Here is a 15,168-nt window from a genome sequence, read left to right on the forward strand (position 1 = left end):
CTCTAGCTTAAACATATTCTCTCACATGGCAACCAGAACTGCATACACTATTCCAACAGTGGCCTAACCAACGATTTGTACAACTGTAACATGACATCCAAACTGTGGACTGGCAGCTTGAATTTGTTTTGTGGAACCATTAAGACCACTTCTATTCGTTCTGGATCCACGGATAGTGACACTGAAGTTTTAAATCTGTTTTAAGAGGCTGCTACTTGCCCCTTTAAGGATATTGTGTTTGGATGCCTCAAATGCTGTTCAAATTTTATATAGAGCATGTTGTAACTCCCCATACAAGAGCCTTATTTTAAATCTGGAGGAACACTTGCACTAATTCAGGTGGTTGATAGGTTCACCCATAAAAAGACCACCAATTTAGTGGTGGGCAGTATTCTTTTGTAAATAAGTGGAACTTTGTCCTGCTAAAGTGAGTATATATGCACTCATTCGGAGCCTCCAAACCATGTGTGGCATTGCTGAAATGGCAGAGAAAGGGCCAATGGAAGGAAAGGAGAATTTATCCCATTTCTGAACTCGAAATTCAGAATTCCAATTGGACCTATAATGAAGAGGAAGTTCATCTAGCTGGCCATTCAAGGAATGACTCACCCAGACCACAAGAGATTCCATGATCGATCTTGACATTGAGCTGAAGCATAGAGTCATTCAGCACGGAAACAGGCCCTCTGACCCACTGAGTCCATGCCAACATAAAGTACTCATTTACTCTAATCCCATTTTATAATCCCCACATTCTCATTGACTCTCCCCAGATTCTACCACTTACCTGCACACAAGGGGCAATTTACAGTCGCTGATTAACCTACCAACCCACTTTTTTACGTGGAACTGCACCTCACAAGCTACCTTCAGCTGCATCAGTCAAAAGCAACACCGAAGATTCGCTGACAGCCAGTGTTACAGAGGTTGTTGGAGCTGGTGTCTGTGTCCCTGGATCCAAAAGCAGACATCATTGAAACTCTCTGGCCGTGTGGGGTCTCTGAGCACTCTACTTAGAATCCTGCTTCCTCTGCTTAGGAACAGATTGTCATTCTTCAGAGAGACAGAGATGTCACCTGGAAACGGCTTGGTCTCCACTTGGCTCAGATTGCTGGACTGCGAGAAAAGGGAGCTGCCAACTTGGAAATTACTGTTGCCCTCTGAGCAGTCAGTTGCACTGTGGGATTTGGTTGTCTGATGTGGTGCAGGACTGGAGACTTTGGTTTTTGTGCATTCAGGGTACAGTCCATTGTCTGCATTTCCTTGGATGTTCCACTGCCAGTGAGCAGCATGGAAGTGCCGTCCTCCCTTCAGTATTTTACCCCCCTCATTGGCCATCTGACACTGCCCTTATCTCTGCCCCACATCCAGTTACCCAAGACTGCAGCCTTTCAGAGAGATGCTGCCATCAGTTACCAGCAACAGAACTTGGTGTGGTGTGACTATCATAGACTCTGTCACTACAAGTGACAGAGTGACATGAAGCAGCCTCCTACCATTCTGGAATCGATCATCCTGGAGTAAGAAGTAGGTATCATTACATTGAAGTAAAGGTCAAGTAAGTCGATCTGAAAGGTGCTCACAAGAAGCAAGTACAAGGGTGTGTCAGTATTGCAAATATTATGAAACAGTTCCATTTTAATTCATAATTTGGGAATATTTATTCAGTAAAAATCTTTATTCCAATTATTCAATCATCAGGAATTCAATGGTAGGTGCAAATGGAGTGACTTTGGTGTCATCAGTGATTCCAACAAAGCTCTCCTTCAGTAGGGCCTTCATTGTTCCTTGTTTATCTAATGCTCTGCAAAGCAGAAATCATCAGAGATGTGCTTCTTCCGGTGGGATATCAAGCCTTGTTGCCTTGTCTCTCATGCCTGTCCTGCAGTCCAGCTCATGGGACCTGCTCACTGGGGCCACTACATAAACACCTATTGTGAGAAGGTATTTAAGTAGAAATCCTAATATGGCTAACCCAAAATCATTGTGATCAGTGGGACCGGGGTTCAGAATTGAAACCATCTCTTGGAGCAGACTATACAGTTTTTTGAAGTGACACTTCAAACCTTTCTACTTCATGCAATGTTATCCTGTGAAAATATATACCTGTTGTTACTGACAAACAACTGAATTGATTTGAATAAAGTTCTTCCAGCAATGGTTTAAACAGGCATTGCATAAGGATTGCTGTCACTCCATGTTCTACATAATGTACATGAGTCGGCTTCACAGTAGAAGTGGCCAGTTTAATTTGCTGTCTACCGTGAGCCTCACTGAGAAGCTACGTTATTGGGCTGCAATATCAAAAAGAACAATTTTTTCCATGGCTTGGTATTGAAGAAGCACTGCTGCACAAAATTGTTGCCCTTTGTAGCACAAAGCTGATGAGATAGATGCCAGTTGACAGTATGATGTCAGAGAGGTGTTTGTATTTCTGTGGTACTGTTTCTGTCAGTAAGAGAGGCAGGTACTCTTCATATTCTTTGTGGCCAGTTTAAAACACTCAAGGAGCTGCAGTGCCCTGTATTGGTGGACCTATGGCACTGCATCTGATGCACTGCCCATAGTTTTGTGCTGTGGAGTAAGGTAATTAGATAGGCAATAATGTGCCACTGATATGTACAAGTGTTTTCAACATTTTTAGTGATTTTATTTGATGCTTTTGCAGCTGAGTACAAACCTTTTATTTACCTTTTATTTACAATTACCCTGATAGCTTTTGGAAAAAGCGGGCAGTGGTAGATATGCTGGGTCTCGGGGGTGGGGGGAGGGGAACGAAGGACTGTGCCCTTATCTCATCTCTTACTTGTTCACACATTTGATCTTTGCACTGTTTTATCAATATTGAAGCATTCTATGATTACTGTTACACAACTTACAACAATTGGCAATGAGCATAACATGAAATTCAATGCAGGAAATACACATTTTGTAAAGACTAAGAAGCAACATCATTCGTTAATACTATATTACTTATTAGTGGTTTTAATTTCAACCTACTAAATTTTAATGCATAATGTGTTGAAAATTCCAAATTGTAGGTGTACTTGCCTTGCAATAACCTGATTTTACTCTGTTGCTCAGCAGCATCAGTCAGCCATGAGCAAGTGATACGTTCTTTCAAAGTATAGAAGAACTAATCAAACAAATAACCAAACTACATTTACAATAAGAATGTGTATGTGTTCTGTCAGATACAGAATACATCTCTATTTTAATTTTTTTTCTTGTTTTAAGATGTGGGGCTTTGGAGCCCCCTGGATTTTAGACTACATGCCACCCTCTTGTGTGATACTGCACATGCATTCTGGCAAATCTTCCAGTGGATTTTGTGCATGAGTAGGCAGGATGCAGCTTGTATGGTGTAACTAAATCTTTGTACGTCGTCTCAATTGTACTGTTTAATGTCCCGCATGAAGATGATTCACTGTTCTTTAAGGATTAATTACATTCAAACAATAACATATAGAACCACCAGTTCACCCACTCTATCCAACACAGTTGTGATACCTCAAGCATCATTTTATACAGATTCCTCACCCCACCCAAAATGTGATCTCCTGGGAGCAGCAAGGCTGACGGGGGAGAGGAGCAGAATACAAGCTGCTGAAGGAACTCAGTGAATCAGGCAGCGTCAGTGGAGGCAAAGGGATAGTTGGCGTTTTGGGTCAAGAACCTGCATCAGGGCTGAGAGTTTAGAGGGGAGATAGCCAGTCTAAAGAGGTGAGGGGGAGGAGTGAGCCAGGAACTGGCAAGTGATAGGTGAAGAGGGGTTGATGGTCGATGAATTCGGGTAGGGGGACGGCTGGGTGGAGATGGCGATAGAGGCTGGGAGGTGATAAGTGGAGACAACAGAGGGCTGCAGATTCTGGAATCTGAATAGAAAGGAAGGTGATTGAGAGCAACCAGATAAGGGAGGGATGGTGGGCAGATGGGAACAGTAAGGGGAGGGGGAGATTTAGAAAAATGGATTTTTAATTTTTATCTTGAGTTTCAAAAGGCAATTTTTGTCTCATTTGCTGAACTAAAAGATATAATAAGGCTACTGTTTCTAACTGACTTGGTTCCAGCTGGATGTTATGCACTTGCCAATTGTTCTTGGCGTCCTTCAGGCAGTTTTTAAAGACTTGAACAAATTGATTCCTTCTCCTGTTTTCAAATCCCGCATATCACAGCTATTTCCTTTTCAATCGAATACTATTGACTTTTCTGCATGTAAATTAATCTTGTTCAAACAACATTTGGGTCACAGAATGGTGTCAGCAACCTCTTGGCATGGGACATGATCAGGAATGCTTTGTATATTGCTGCCTACCAATAACATATCTTCATCTGTTTTTGTCAGGGTTTTTTATGTTTTCACAGTAGGCATATGCTGTTACCTAAACAGTTTCAAAATCTTTTCTGTCATTCAAAGCAAATGAAAGCAATTCAGACAACACTACACATTATCTGTGGAGGAAATTTAACTGTTTTTCTGCAGTTAATGGGCTTGACAGTTGCAGATTCGTGTCCTATTCTTGAAATTTAATGGGCTGATACTTAAGTGAATTGAGGACTGCATGAAAGATGGTGCTAGTTTTAGATGTGATGTTGAACTTGGGCTTCAGCTGCCCTGTCAGATTAATGTAAAAGGTTTCATGGCAGTCTCTAAGGAATAGTGCAGTTCCTCTTCCTCTGCCTGATTAGTATTCTTCAAAAAAATCATTAAAAAAAACATTATCCAGTCCACTTAATTATCCACCAGATTTCTGTTTGTGAGATCTTGCCTAGCATCTTGCCATATGCTTGTGAGTATAGAAATAGGAAGATAGGACAGACAAATATGTGGCTAAAGAGTAGGTTCCTGAGGGAGGGCTTCAAGTTTTCAGATAACTAGGATTTCTTCTGGGGCAAGGTAACATGTACAAGATGGGTGGATTGTGCCTGAACTGGAGGACCAATGTCCTTGCAGGGAGGTTTGCTAGTACTGCTTGGGAAGGTTTAAATTAGTGAGGGGGTGTTGCATGCTGATCAGGGAGAGCATTACAACAGTACTCAGAGAAGATATCCTAAAGGGACTGGCCAATGAGGCTATATGGGTAGAACTTAGAAATAAGCAAGGGCAGTCACTTTGGGATTATATTATAGGCTGCCCAATAGTCAGTAGGAATTAGAATGACAGATAGATAGGCAGATTGCAGAAAGATGTAGAGGCAATAGGGTAGCAGTAGTTTGGGATTTTGACTTTCCCAATATTAGCTAGGATTGCTTTAATGCAAGGGGCTTTGATGGGGAGGAATAGGTAAAATGCATTTGAGAGATTTATGAAACAGTATGTAAAGAGCCTTACCAGAGAAGGAGCTGGACTTGACCTTATCTTAGAAAATAGGACAGGCAAGTGATTGAAGTGTCTGTGCCTTTGGGAGCAGTGACCATAGTTCGGTAAGCTTCAAGGTAGCCATGGAAAAAGATAACGCAGGTCCTCGAGTTAGGGCCCTAAACTGGGGCAAGGCAGATTTTGATCGTGTATGGCAAGATCTGGGAGAGGTAGAATGGGAGCAGCGGCTGGGGGAATGGGAACAACATCTGTTAAGTGGGATGTGTTTAAAAGTGAGATAGTAAGAGTCCAGAGTCAGCATATCCCTGTAAGGGTAAGAGGCAAAGATGGGAATCTTGGTTAACAAAGGATATTGAAGGTTTGATCAGGGAGATGTCAGGTACAGGAAATTGGAATCGAATGAGGCACTTGAGGTTTATAGAGGATATGGGAGAAAACTTGAGAAAGAAATTTGGATAGCAAAAAAGAAACCATGAAATGACCTTGGCAAGTAGGATTAAGAAGAATACTAAAACATTTAAGTACATTAGAAGCAAAGTGTAGCTAAGGAAGTCTCCTCAGGGACTGGGGGGGCGGTGGGGTGGGGTGATCTGGTGTGTGGAGCCTGGTGATATGAACAAGATCCTAAATGAATACTTGTCATTGGTATTCATCAAGGAAAAGGATGTTCAGGCAGGAGAGTTAAGGAAGGCATTGGTTGATATTCTGGCGCATGCCTGTATAAGGAAGAAGGAACTGCTAGAAATACTGGAGCATATTAGGGTGGATAAAACCCCGGGCTTGATGGGATCTATTCTAGGATGCCAAAGGAAGCAAGGGAGGAGATTGCTGGGGCTCTGATGGAGATTTTTACATCTTTGTTAGCCATTGGATGGGATACCAGAAAAGTGGAGGGTAGCTGATGTTTATTCCCTTGTTCAAAAAAGGGCAGTAGGGATGAGCAAGGAAATGACAGGCTGGTGAGCCTGACATCAGTAGTTGGGAATTTGTTGGAAAAGATTCTGAAGGACAGAATTTATGTTCACTGGATAGGCAGGGGCTGAACAGGAGGAGTCAGCATAGTTTTGTGCAGAGGAGATCATGTCTCAAATCTGAATGAATTTTGAGGCAGGGGCTGAACAGCAGGAGTCAGCATAGTTTTGTGCAGAGGAGATCATGTCTCAAATCTGAATGAATTTTGAGGAAAATCGATGATGGTAGAATAGTAGAAGTGGTTTACATGGACTTCAATAAGGCTTTTGACAAGGTCCTGCATAGTATTTTGATGCAGGAGGTTAAAGCACAAGGATCTGAGGAGTGTTGGCAAACTGGATCCAAAATTGGCTGGGTGACAGGAGGTAGAGGGTAGTAGTGGATGGAAATCTGTAACAAGTGATTTACTGTAGGGATTAGTGCTGGGATCTTTGTTGTTTGTCATGTACAAAAATGACTTGGATCAGAATGTACGGGGTTTGATTAGTAAGTTTACAAATGTCACAAAAATTAGTGCAGTCATGGTGTAGTGACGATGGTCATCTCAGGATACAATGGGACATAGATCAGTTGGAAAGTTTGGCAGAACGGTAGCAGATGTAATTTAATTCAGACAAGTGTGAGGTAATGCACTTTGCGAAGTCAGGTTCTGGTAGGACATATATTGTAAAAAGTAGGGGCGCCAGGACATTGAAGTACAGAGAAATTTTGGGGTGTAAATCCATAGCTCCCTGAAAGCGGTAACACACGTGGATATAGTAGTGGAAAAGGCCAAAGCAGTTAGTACAAGATTTGAGACATGATGCACTTGTACAAACCATTGGTCAGACCGTACTTGGAGTATTGTGTGCAGTTCTGTTTGCCACACTTTAGGAAAGATGTGTTAGTAATGGAGAGGGTGGAGAAAAAATTCACCGGAGTGTTGCCGGGAATGGAGAGCTGCAGTTATAAGGAGAGATTGGATAGGCTGTGTGTATTCTTACTGGAATGTAGGAGGCTGAGGGGTGACCTAATAGAGGTTTGTTAAATTATGAGGGACATAATCTTCAGATAGTCATAATCTTTATCCCAAGGCAAGGGAGTATAGAACTAGAGGGAACAGGTTAAAGGCAAGAGGGGAGAAATTTAAAGGAAATCTGAGGGGCAAGTCTTTTCACACAGAGGGTGGTGAATATCGGCAATGAGTTGTGAGAGGAGGTAGTGGAGGAAGACACGATTACAATATTTAAAAGTTATTTAGATAAGAAAGGCACAGAGGAATGTGGGTAATGGGCATCACAGTGGGCCAAAGGGGCCTTTTTCTTTGCTGTACATTTTTATGATTCTATGAGTCATAAATTAGCTTCTGTATTTTTTATATTTACAACAGTAAATTCAAAAGTACTACATAAAGTTCTTTGGGATATCCTGATAAGAGATGTTATATAATATGTGTTTTCTCTATGAAGATTTCTTGAAGTCCAACAATATAAGTTTCATTGGTTTGGGCAAGAAAAATGGTCAGCAATGTTTAGATCAACAATATAATTTACACAAGATCATGGTCCAGTATATAACTTACAAACATATGAATGACACGAAACAAACAAGTCCATCCAATGAAGCCCTCATAATTGTGATGCCTTGTTCATTACAATTTATACACCCTGCACCCCATGCAAAATCATGAAAGAAGCAAAAAAAAAGTTTGAAAACCTAGTTAAATTTAAAAAAAACTTCTGGGAAATACTTTGCCAGTTCTCTCAGTTCAATACTGATCAAGGAGCACACTCCGGTCCTGAATATTTTCCAGCATCCAGATTTTGAACAAGATGATCTCTGCCCCAGACACATCTTGATCTAAATAAAGATGCATGTTCTGAGTTCTATATTGTTGGAACTGATTGAGTTACAGAATAAATATGATTATAGGTGCTTACTAAAGCTAAAAGTTTGTGTGGTGCTAAATGACAATTTGCTTCTCATTCTGGAGAGGTAGGAAATGTTCTTTGGTGCCCCTCATTACAAAGTCACAAAATAGCTGCTGAGTTGTGATCCTTTTTTGGTCATAATTTATGAAAAAGGTGGGTGGCATTAGGAATGGAAATGCCATACTGATGCAATGAGTCCTGTTCTGAAAATATAACAACCAAATGATGAGACAGAATTATGGGCGTTTTTGGCGCCATCTGGCTGGTACTCTCTGGAACGTTGTCCTTCCTTTGCTTACTCATTTAAAGAAACAATGGACTTGTACAAACAATGGGTCAACAGGGACTGGCAGCTCCATCAGATTATTTGTCTGCCTGCAGTATTGCTCTGAAAATAGTTCTTACTCAACATGGTTCAAGAGAATTAGGAAAGGTGAAAAAATACTTTTTGGTTTGTCAGCTATAAGCAAGACATGCAAATTAAAAGTGGAGAAAAGGAATGTGGGTATTCAAAAAGTGAGTCATCTATTGACACTCTGTGCTGACAGTCATTGAATAATAACAACTTGCTCAGGAGTCCGTTTGGTTTGCCATTCTTCTGCTGCATCTTTGAAACAGCGGTTATCCTTGTTCCCACATCCTCGCTTTTCGTCCATATTCTCAGCTAGCTACTTTATAACATTATTTATGAAATTGACTTCTACCTCCTCTGGTAGAGTGTTTTCCATCCCAATAAGTCTGAGTGAAAAATGTTATTCTCATCTGTCTTGACCTTTTGGCAATGATTTTAAATCTATGACCTCCAGCTCCCCAGAAATAAAAGGTCTCTCTAACATCATCTTTCATGAAGGGATTTTTAAAGAATGAGAACATTTCAACATATTACAGGAGCAACAGGTTCAGGGTAGATTGACGCAGCCTTCAATGCAAATACCACAGGCACTTGGTGTTCAATAGCCACCTGCTGCAAACTAAGGTGTAGAGAAACAGCCATACTGAAACAAAGACAGGCTCTGAGATGTAAGCTTTGGACATGCTGATGAGGTTGGTTTGGTGAATACCATATAAGAGCTGGTAAATACTTCACACTATAACATAGATTGTTAGTCAAAGTATTTAATGTTTTGGGAATGGGGGAAAATAAGCTAGAAGAGAAGGAACATCTAATGCCTAAGCCCTGCTTTATTCATGCACTTTAATTTTTTGATATAACTTTTTTTATCTTTACATTGCTATATTTGATTTGAGACTTTCTTATTTGGTTAAAATATACCATCTACATCCAGCAGATTCATTTTCAGATTCCACAGAACCCACACAACTGGCCATTAAGTGGGAAATTCAGGGGCTTGATAAACGTGGAAATTGCCTTTTGTGTGTGACTGAGAGGTTAATTGAGGGTTAAAAGAAAACTGCTCAATGTGTGATTTTTATTATATGAACTGAATTTTAACTCCCACACAACAGCCAATGAAACAAATGATGCAATAATTATTATAATCAACTTTGAAATGCAATTAGGAGTCACTTCAGCTGCTGAAATAGAACTAGGAAGGGCAGCTATTAATGCTGAGAATTAGGACATTAGAGGGGAAGAAAAGGTAGGTCTATTGACAGGTGCTAGAGGCTGTAAGATGTAAAATGGTTTGCGTGAACTTTGAACCAAGCTGCTTTAGGTTTCAGTTAAGAATTGGAAGGTGGGCACTGTGATCACTGACATTATTAAGGAATCTTACTGACTCTTTCAGTACAACATGCTGTTTGCAAAAGATCTCACAGACCAACAATTAAAACTTCAGAACCAACAGTTAAAACTTACTGAAACTCATCTGTGTATTTGGGACAACTTAATGCGTTCATTGACTTCAATAGAAATAAAATTTGATTTGACATATCATGGTCCAATATCACCAACTTTGCATTTTGGTCCAAAATCAAAATTACCCTCCTTATACCCTGTTTAGTATCATAGGGTAATATGGCATGGAAACAAGCCACCAAGTCCATACTGACCATCAAGCACTGGTCTATGCTCATCCCACACCAATTCCATTTTATTCTCCCCATCTTCCCATGAACTTCCCCCAGACTCTACCTCTTCACACTAGGGGCAAAATAAGCTTGGAACACCCAGGGGAAACTCATGAGGTCACAGGGAGAACGTGTGAACTCCACACAGGCAACAACAGAGTCTGGATTGAACGTGGATTGCTGGAGCAATGAGGCAGCAGTTTTACTGGCTGCACTGCAACACCACTGAAAAATTTAGGGACAGTGTTGACATACAGTATTTCTGTAGAACCCCTAAGGAAATAGTGCTAAAACTCCAGCAAGCAAAGATGAGCTATTATTTAAGATAGCTGGAACCAGCACCTTCAATAACTGTATGTCTTGATGGCAAGTCTCTTTAAACAATTGCTATAAATGCTTGTACACCATGGGCTCCAAATTTTAGAGCCTGGGAGATAAGCCTGATGTTAATATGGAAGGCAATGGATGAGTTTTGATTTCTATACAAGGAGATGAGAAGGCCTTTTCTATAGTGTTATAGGTGCCAATGAAGAACTAAAAAGTAAATCAAGAGAAGGGGTCAGATGAATAGAAACTTTCTCATGTTTCTCATAATTTGACACCAAGATTTTTGTTTTGTTCAAGTCTGAGGTGATCTGTGAACATTTGCAATCTCACACCAGAATGTTTCTCATCTTCTAACCTTATCTACGGGTTTTAAAGCAGTGACAATATTGGATGTTGTTTCTGATCTCTGAAACAAGAGGTTAAGGCACAGAATGCATGAATAAGGAGAGAGAAGTGGAGTGAAATGTGCTACATTATAGAAGAGTGGAGATGAGCAGGAGAGAGAGAGTTGTAAATCATAGGGCTGCAGGTGATTAATGTGTTAGTGGAGAGTAACTGAGGTGGGATTCTTATTAAGACGACTCTACTGAGATCATTGAGCACTTTGCAGTCACATCCTGGGGAATAAATTCATTGCATTCAACTCTTTAAAGTGCTACTTGTTCTCCTGTAGGTTTGCCTTTCTTGCTAGTGCACTTATGAGCCATAGTACTTGTCACCTTTTAAGACGTGTTGGCTGCCTTTAAATGACAAAGATGCCAAATTTCCTACACCCCACAAATGCCCATTTAACCATTTAGCAGCCCAGATCATGCTGGCAGCATCATCCTTCATTGAAGTCGCAGCATCAATTTCCTGGTATCCCTGTAACCAAGTATAAGGTGCCTGCTTCTCAGAGCCTTTGTGGTTATTTTTGAGCATAATTGAATCCTTAGATTACTGTTTCTAATGGTTGGGCAGATTACGAAATATACTACAGTACACCATGAACAAAGTCATGCATCCCACCTGGATGCAGCTTACGTGGCAATACTTTGTTGAATGTGACTATAGCTTTTAATGTAGTAAAATGTCCCAAGATTATTCACTACAGAGTTATCAGACAAATGAAACTGACAATGAAAATGATCTTGGCTGCATCACAGAGTAATTTAAACAGTGAAATGTTTCCTTCAACACTCCTATCATGTCCCTGGTTGCTCATGACATGGCCATATTATCTGTACTTTGTTGAATTAAGGGACTTTAAAATAATCTAAGCATTTGGGATTGTTGGTGCTCTCTGGATAATGTGCAAAATACTGTGTCTGCAGGCATAAATCATTTAATTAGTTCTGCACTTGTGTCTTATTGTGGATTGTTAATGGTAAAATGGGTCCCACCTGCAACCTGCTGTGTTTCTGGTAACAATGCCAGAAATAAAAATTCTGTGGCCCCTCTTGTGTCTCCTATCCCTGTAGATGCACTAAATCTGTTTCCTCTAGCAAACATGGTATTGATTTGCTTCATACAAGTATGTACTTCTGCCTTATCGAATTCCCTTGTGCCAGAAAGAGCATATTGTGTAATTTAATGATGTTACGACTTGCATTGCCATGTGAAGAGCCACCACACTTTAAGCTCTTACAGCTATTACAGCAAATAAATAACCATTATTGTTGCAGCAATACAGAGAAACAAAGCATGTGCTCTCTAAAATGCTCATGATGGAATAGAATAGCATGTAAGTTTCCAAACAGCCTTTCTCCTGGGCGGCTCTGTTCAATAATGTTGCAGACCTTGGACAATGATGAGAGCAGTCATCACGGAAGTTGTTCCCTTTGTAATTTGTTTGCATTCCAATGCATGCAGCACCATAGGATTGTCGGAATGAGCTGTCATCCATTTTTGGTTAGTTTCAACTTGAAGTGCTCAAGCAAACACCTAGGTGGCAGGAGAGTGCTGTTTAGAAATGAAGTCCAACAGAAATCCATAAATGAACATGGGACAGAAGTGTAGGCTATACTTATGAGAAGCAGATATTCTTAGTGAGCAAAAAAAATCTTGCCTCTTCTTTGAAATGAAGCTGTGCTTCCATTCTGTATAAACTTCTACCGAAGTTCACAATAGTCAGCCCGTCATCTCACTTCAGTAATTTGCATATGTCAATAAGGGGTAGACTTTGCCGCCTTTTCCCCAGTCACTCCAGTTAACAGGGCACAAGCAGTTTGGCACCAGATCGTTGAACCACAGAAGTCTTCTGAGTTTTAGACCCCCGTCTGTTACATTGCCCCTTGTTCATCTCCCTACCTTCAACTTGACCTGCAAGCATGTGTGAATTATTCTGTAACTAAACTTCAATTGGTGAATCAATGTCTATTTTTTACCTGATAGTTAAGTGACTGAGACTTGAAGATGTAAACCATCCCCACTTATTAACCCTCTGATCCATATAGTCTTTGTACAATTGGAGTGCAAAATGCTGAACATGACCAGCAGTCAACTTATATAAACCACTGAAATGAAGTAGCTGTTAAAAACGCATCACATTTGCCCACCAAATATATGCAAAATGATGATAAGTATGTAAATGTGCTCTGCCTTCCCAATCGTTGTTTTGGCTTTTGCTGATGCATTACCATAATGACCTATCCATAAATCAGAAAAGTGTCCTCTGAGAATCCTTTATATTGTCATACTGCCAGGACAACAGAGTTATGCAATAAAGACTTATCTTGCTGCTGTAATAAAAGCACTGATATTCAGCACTTCTTTCTCTTTGTGTTTTAGATTAGCAGAATAAGCCCAGACCTCAGCAGACCCGAATTAATCAGTTATGTCATCAATGTACCTGTTAGTACTTTCCAGCATTTGTGGAGGAGACCAAATTCACATGTGACTAATGGGATCAACTCCATGCCTATCTGACCAGCACAATCAGAAAATATGACAGCTTTAAGTGAATAAATGAATGCTTTCCTATTCAGAACTTCCACCTCTTGAATGGGACTTAAGAATATTAGCGTTTTTCCTTCTAAGTAGAGTCATTACAATGTTTATCTTGCAACCAATATGACAAAATGAAATCATCTGGTCAATTGACTGCTGTACTTCCCATATCGTTCCAGTGATTACTCTTCTGAAGCGCTTCATTAACCTAAGGTTGTGAAAGGTGATGTATAAATGTTAATTCTTTCTTGCCAGATTTCTTCAAGAAAAAAACATTTCATTAGGTGTATGAAGCATTGGTCTTTAGTTTATAAGGGAATGAATACAAAAGTGAAAACGTGATGCATCTTCTGTAGAGAGCACTGGGTAGATCCCATTTGGAGGGTAACGTCAATTTTGGGTATAAATCCTTTGGAAAGAGATATTTGCATATGGACTGATCAAGTGAATACAGCAGGTGTTTACACAACCACTTCCGGGAATCATAAATGGTTGTGTAAACATCTGCTGTATTCACGTGATCTTGGATAAGGATTTGATCTAATTGAATTGTTTAAGATAATAAAAGGGCGATACAAAGAAACCATTTCCCTGGTGGGAGAATCTAAAATAAAGGGGTATAATATCAAAGTACTTAGGAGAAATGTTATTAATGTTTAACTTATTAATGTTAAGAAATAAGGAACTCTTTCCCCCCCAGTGGCAGTAGATAATTGAAACATTCAAGACTATAGTTTGGTAAGATCCTGTTGTGGACAGTAAATATTAATAATAGATATTAAAAAGAAGAGATGCAATCAGACCATTTCACAACAATATCCCAAAGTGTTTTTGACCCATTGAAATAACTTTGAAGTCTAGTCACTGTTCTTCTTAGTGCAATATTACCATTCGCATTAGCTGTTGGGTTTGTCTGTGTGAAACTAAATAACAATCAAGTCAATGTAAGTTATCAATATATGATGGGAATCTGACCCCAGCTGAGACATCAAGTATTCTCAGAGCAATTAGAGTGAAATATTTTAATGCACTTTATTAAGTTATTCCCATTTCAAAATAATAAGTTCAAGCCAACCTTGATTGTAATACATTGTTCTTTCAATGTGATTTATACAGTTCTGCCCTTCAACTTATTTGCTGAATAATGAAGATGCACGTGAACTCAAGGCATCTGTGACAAACATTACTTAGAAACTCAGTTGCATAAAGCTACATTTTCAGCATTATGTGTTTGAAAATAGATTTTCCACAAGTCATTTACGTTACTCCACTAATTTAACATCAAACTTCCACATCAGTTGTCCAATGGAATGTTATTTCCCAGTCAATGTTCTTGTTGGATCTTTATGGGTAACTTAGAAGTTGTTGTTCTGGGATCAACTGTCATTCAGCACTCTCAGAAGTTATTGAATCGTGCAGCACAGAAATGGACCCCTTTGGCCCACCTTGTCCATGCTGACCATGATGTGTATCTACGCTAATCCCATTTGCCTGCATTAGGCCCGTATTTCTGTACGCCTTTCCTATCTAAGCACATGCCGAAATGCCTTTTAAATTGTATCTGCCTCTATCACCACCACCTGGCAGCTCCCATGTAGGAAAGTTGATAAGTCCCTCATCTTTGTTTTTTGGGCCCTTCCCTTCCTTCCTTCCTACCTCCCCCCAGCCACCCAACCAACC

The sequence above is a fragment of the Pristis pectinata genome, chromosome 4, assembly GCF_009764475.1.
Source record: "Pristis pectinata isolate sPriPec2 chromosome 4, sPriPec2.1.pri, whole genome shotgun sequence".
Taxonomy (NCBI): Eukaryota; Metazoa; Chordata; class Chondrichthyes; order Rhinopristiformes; family Pristidae; genus Pristis; species Pristis pectinata.